Source organism: Heterodontus francisci, unplaced genomic scaffold, assembly GCF_036365525.1.
Source record: "Heterodontus francisci isolate sHetFra1 unplaced genomic scaffold, sHetFra1.hap1 HAP1_SCAFFOLD_290, whole genome shotgun sequence".
In the NCBI taxonomy this organism is placed as follows: Eukaryota; Metazoa; Chordata; class Chondrichthyes; order Heterodontiformes; family Heterodontidae; genus Heterodontus; species Heterodontus francisci.
In genome coordinates, this window is record NW_027140879.1 from 665,779 (window position 1) to 671,776 (window position 5,998).

Sequence of the window (5,998 nt, forward strand, 5' to 3'; positions counted from 1 at the left end):
TGGTTTAATGCACACGGGACACGTCACCAGGTGAACAGTATAAGTGAGGAGAGTGTGTTCCCCTGATTGTTTAATGCACACGGGACACGTCACCAAATGAACAGTATAAGTGAGGACAGTGTGTTCCCCTGATGGTTTAATATACACGGGACATGTTACCAGGTGAACAGGATAAGTGAGGAGAGTGTGTTCCCCTGATTGTTTAATGCGCACCGGACATGTTACCAGATGAACAGTATAAGTGAGGAGAGTGTGTTCCCCTGATGGTTTAATATACACGGGACATGTTACCAGGTGAACAGTATAAGTGAGGAGAGTGTGTTCCCCTGATGGTTTAATGCACACGGGACATGTCATCAGGTGAAATCTATAAGTGAGGAGAATGAGTTCCCATGATGGTTTAACTTACACGGGACATGTTACCAGGTGAACAGTATAAGTGAGGAGAGGGTGTTCCACTGATGGTTTAATATACAGGGGACATGTCACCAGGTGAACAGTATAAGTGAGGAGAGGGTGTTCCACTGATGGTTTAATATACAGGGGACATGTTACCAGGTGAACAGTATAAGTGAGGAGAGGGTGTTCCACTGATGGTTTAATATACAGGGGACATGTTACCAGGTGAAAAGTATAAGTGAAGAGAGTGAGTTCCCCTGATGGTTTAATATACACGAGACATGTTACCAGGTGAACTGTATATGTGAGGAGAGTGTGTTGCCCTGATGATTTAATATACATGGGACATGTTACCAGGTGAACAGTATAAGTGAGGAGAGTGTGTTCCCCTGATTGTTTAATACACACGGGACATGTTGCCAGTTGAACAGTATATGTGAAGAGAGTGTGTTCCCCTGATGGTTTAATACACACAGGACATGTTGCCAGTTGAACAGTATATGTGAAGAGAGTGTGTTCCCCTGATGGTTTAATATACACAGGACATGTTACCAGGTGAACAGTATAAGTGAGGAGAGTGTGTTCCCCTGATGGTTTAATATACACGCGACATGTTACGAGGTGAACAGTATAAGGGAGCAGAGTGTGTTCCCCTGATGGTTTAATATACACGGAACATGTCACCAGGTGAACAGTAGAAGTGAGGAGAGTGTGTTCCCCTGATGGTTTAATATACACGGGACATGTTACCAGGTGAACAGTATAAGTGAGGAGAGTGTGTTCCCCTGATGATTTAATATACACGGGACATGTTACCAGGTGAACAGAACAGTGAGGAGAGTGTGTTCCCCTGATTGTTTAATGCACACGGGACACGTCACCAAGTGAACAGTATAAGTGAGGACAGTGTGTTCCCCTGATGGTTTAATATACACGGGACATGTTACCAGGTGAACAGTGTAAGTGAGGAGAGTGTGTTCCCCTGATGGTTTAATGCACACGGGACATGTCATCAGGTGAAATCTATAAGTGAGGAGAATGAGTTCCCATGATGGTTTAACTTACACGGGACATGTTACCAGGTGAACAGTATAAGTGAGTAGAGGGTGTTCCACTGATGGTTTAATATACAGGGGACATGTCACCAGGTGAACAGTATAAGTGAGGAGAGTGTGTTCCCCTGATGGTTTAATATACCCGGGAAATGTTACCAGATGAACAGTTTAAGTGAGGAGAGTGTGTTCCCCTGATGGTTGAATATACACGGGACATGTTACTAGGTGAACAGTATAAGTGAGGAGAGTGTGTTCCCCTGATGGTTTCATATACACGGGACATGTGACCAGGTGAACAGTATAATTGAGGAGAGTGTGTTCCCCTGATGGTTTAATGCACATGGGACATGTTACCAGGTGAACAGTATAAGTGAGGAGAGTGTGTTCCCCTGATGGTTTTATATACACGGACATGTCACCAGGTGAACAGTATAAGTGAGGAGAGTGTGTTCCCCTGATGGATTAATATACACGGGACATGTCACCAGGTGAACAGTATAAGTGAGGAGAGTGTGTTCCCCTGATGGATTAATATACACGGGACATGTTACCAGATGAACAGTGTAAGTGAGGAGAGTGTGTTCCCCTGATGGATTAATATACACGGGACATGTTACCAGATGAACAGTATAAGTGAGGAGAGTGTGTTCCCCTGATGGTTTAATAAACACGGGACATGTCACCAGGTGAACAGTATAAGTGAGGAGAGTGTGTTCCCCTGATGGATTAATATACACGGGACATGTTACCAGATGAACAGTATAAGTGAGGAGAGTGTGTTCCCCTGATGGTTTAATATACACGGGACATGTTACCAGGTGAACAGTATAAGTGAGGAGAGTGTGTTCCCCTGATGGTTTAATATACACGGGACATGTTACCAGATGAACAGTATAAGTGAGGAGAATATGTTCCCCTGATTGTTTAATACGCACGGGACTTGTCACCAAGTGAACAGTATAAGTGAGGAGAGTGTGTTCCCCTGATGGTTTAATATACATGGGACATGTTACCAGGTGAACAGTGTAAGTGAGGAGAGTGTGTTCCCATGATGGTTTAATATACACGGGACATGTCACCAGATGAACAGTATAAGAGAGGAGAGTGTGTTCCCCTGATTGTTTAATACACACGGGACAAGTCACCAAATGAACTGTATGAGTGAGGAGATTGTGTACCCCTGATGATTTAATATACACGATACATGTTACCAGGTGAACAGTATAAGTGAGGAGAGTGTGTTCCCCTGATGGTTTAATATACACGGGACATGTTACCTGGTGAACAGTATAAGTGAGGAGAGTGTGTTCCCCTGATGGTTTAATATACATGGGACATGTTACCAGGTGAACAGTGTAAGTGAGGAGAGTGTGTTCCCCTGATGGTTTAATATACACGGTACATGTCACCAGGTGAACAGTATAAGTGATGAGAGTGTGTTCCCCCGATTTTTTAATACACACGGGACATGTCACCAAATGAACTGTATAAGTGAGGAGACTGTATTCCCCTGATGGTTTAATACACACGGGACATGTTACCAGATGAACACTCTCAGTGAGGAGAGTGTGTTCCCCTGATGGTTTAATATACACAGGACATGTTACCAGGTGAACAGTATAAGTGAGGAGAGTGTGTTCCCCTGATGGTTTAATACTGACGGGACATGTTACCAGATGAACAGTATAAGTGAGGAGAGTGTGTTCCCCTGATGGTTGAATATACACGGGACATGTTACTAGGTGAACAGTATAAGTGAGGAGAGTGTGTTCCCCTGATGGTTTAATATACACGGGACATGTTACCAGATGAACAGTATAAGTGAGGAGAGTGTGTTCCCCTGATGGTTTAATAAACACGGGACATGTTACCAGATGAACAGTATAAGTGAGGAGAGTGTGTTCCCCTGATGGTTGAATATACACGGGACATGTTACCAGATGAACAGTATAAGTGAGGAGAGTGTGTTCCCCTGATGGTTTAATATACCCGGGAAATGTTACCAGATGAACAGTATAAGTGAGGAGAGTGTGTTCCCCTGATGGTTGAATATACACGGGACATGTTACTAGGTGAACAGTATAAGTGAGGAGAGTGTGTTCCCCTGATGGTATCATATACACGGGACATGTGATAGGTGAACAGTATAATTGAGGAGAGTGTGTTCCCCTGATGGTTTAATGCACATGGGACATGTTACCAGGTGAACAGTATAAGTGAGGAGAGTGTGTTCCCCTGATGGTTTTATATACACGGACATGTCACCAGGTGAACAGTATAAGTGAGGAGAGTGTGTTCCCCTGATGGTTTAATACACACGGGACATGTTACCAGGTGAACAGTATAAGTGAGGAGAGTGTGTTCCCCTGATGGTTTAATATACACGGGACATGTTACCAGATGAACAGTATAAGTGAGGAGAGTGTGTTCCCCTGATTGTTTAATACGCACGGGACATGTTACCAGATGAACAATATAAGTGAGGAGAGTGTGTTCCCCTGATGGTTTAATAAACACGGGACATGTTACCAGATGAACAGTATAAGTGAGGAGAGTGTGTTCCCCTGATGGTTGAATATACACGGGACATGTTACCAGATGAACAGTATAAGTGAGGAGAGTGTGTTCCCCTGATGGTTTAATATACCCGGGAAATGTTACCAGATGAACAGTATAAGTGAGGAGAGTGTGTTCCCCTGATGGTTTAATAAACACGGGACATGTTACCAGATGAACAGTATAAGTGAGGAGAGTGTGTTCCCCTGATGGTTGAATATACACGGGACATGTTACCAGATGAACAGTATAAGTGAGGAGAGTGTGTTCCCCTGATGGTTTAATATACCCGGGAAATGTTACCAGATGAACAGTATAAGTGAGGAGAGTGTGTTCCACTGATGGTTTAATATACAGGGGACATGTCACCAGGTGAACAGTATAAGTGAGGAGAGGGTGTTCCACTGATGGTTTAATATACAGGGGACATGTTACCAGGTGAACAGTATAAGTGAGGAGAGGGTGTTCCACTGATGGTTTAATATACAGGGGACATGTTACCAGGTGAAAAGTATAAGTGAAGAGAGTGAGTTCCCCTGATGGTTTAATATACACGAGACATGTTACCAGGTGAACTGTATATGTGAGGAGAGTGTGTTGCCCTGATGATTTAATATACATGGGACATGTTACCAGGTGAACAGTATAAGTGAGGAGAGTGTGTTCCCCTGATTGTTTAATACACACGGGACATGTTGCCAGTTGAACAGTATATGTGAAGAGAGTGTGTTCCCCTGATGGTTTAATACACACAGGACATGTTGCCAGTTGAACAGTATATGTGAAGAGAGTGTGTTCCCCTGATGGTTTAATATACACAGGACATGTTACCAGGTGAACAGTATAAGTGAGGAGAGTGTGTTCCCCTGATGGTTTAATATACACGCGACATGTTACGAGGTGAACAGTATAAGGGAGCAGAGTGTGTTCCCCTGATGGTTTAATATACACGGAACATGTCACCAGGTGAACAGTAGAAGTGAGGAGAGTGTGTTCCCCTGATGGTTTAATATACACGGGACATGTTACCAGGTGAACAGTATAAGTGAGGAGAGTGTGTTCCCCTGATGATTTAATATACACGGGACATGTTACCAGGTGAACAGAACAGTGAGGAGAGTGTGTTCCCCTGATTGTTTAATGCACACGGGACACGTCACCAAGTGAACAGTATAAGTGAGGACAGTGTGTTCCCCTGATGGTTTAATATACACGGGACATGTTACCAGGTGAACAGTATAAGTGAGGAGAGTGTGTTCCCCTGATGGTTTAATGCACACGGGACATGTCATCAGGTGAAATCTATAAGTGAGGAGAATGAGTTCCCATGATGGTTTAACTTACACGGGACATGTTACCAGGTGAACAGTATAAGTGAGTAGAGGGTGTTCCACTGATGGTTTAATATACAGGGGACATGTCACCAGGTGAACAGTATAAGTGAGGAGAGTGTGTTCCCCTGATGGTTTAATATACCCGGGAAATGTTACCAGATGAACAGTTTAAGTGAGGAGAGTGTGTTCCCCTGATGGTTGAATATACACGGGACATGTTACTAGGTGAACAGTATAAGTGAGGAGAGTGTGTTCCCCTGATGGTTTCATATACACGGGACATGTGACCAGGTGAACAGTATAATTGAGGAGAGTGTGTTCCCCTGATGGTTTAATGCACATGGGACATGTTACCAGGTGAACAGTATAAGTGAGGAGAGTGTGTTCCCCTGATGGTTTTATATACACGGACATGTCACCAGGTGAACAGTATAAGTGAGGAGAGTGTGTTCCCCTGATGGATTAATATACACGGGACATGTCACCAGGTGAACAGTATAAGTGAGGAGAGTGTGTTCCCCTGATGGATTAATATACACGGGACATGTTACCAGATGAACAGTGTAAGTGAGGAGAGTGTGTTCCCCTGATGGATTAATATACACGGGACATGTTACCAGATGAACAGTATAAGTGAGGAGAGTGTGTTCCCCT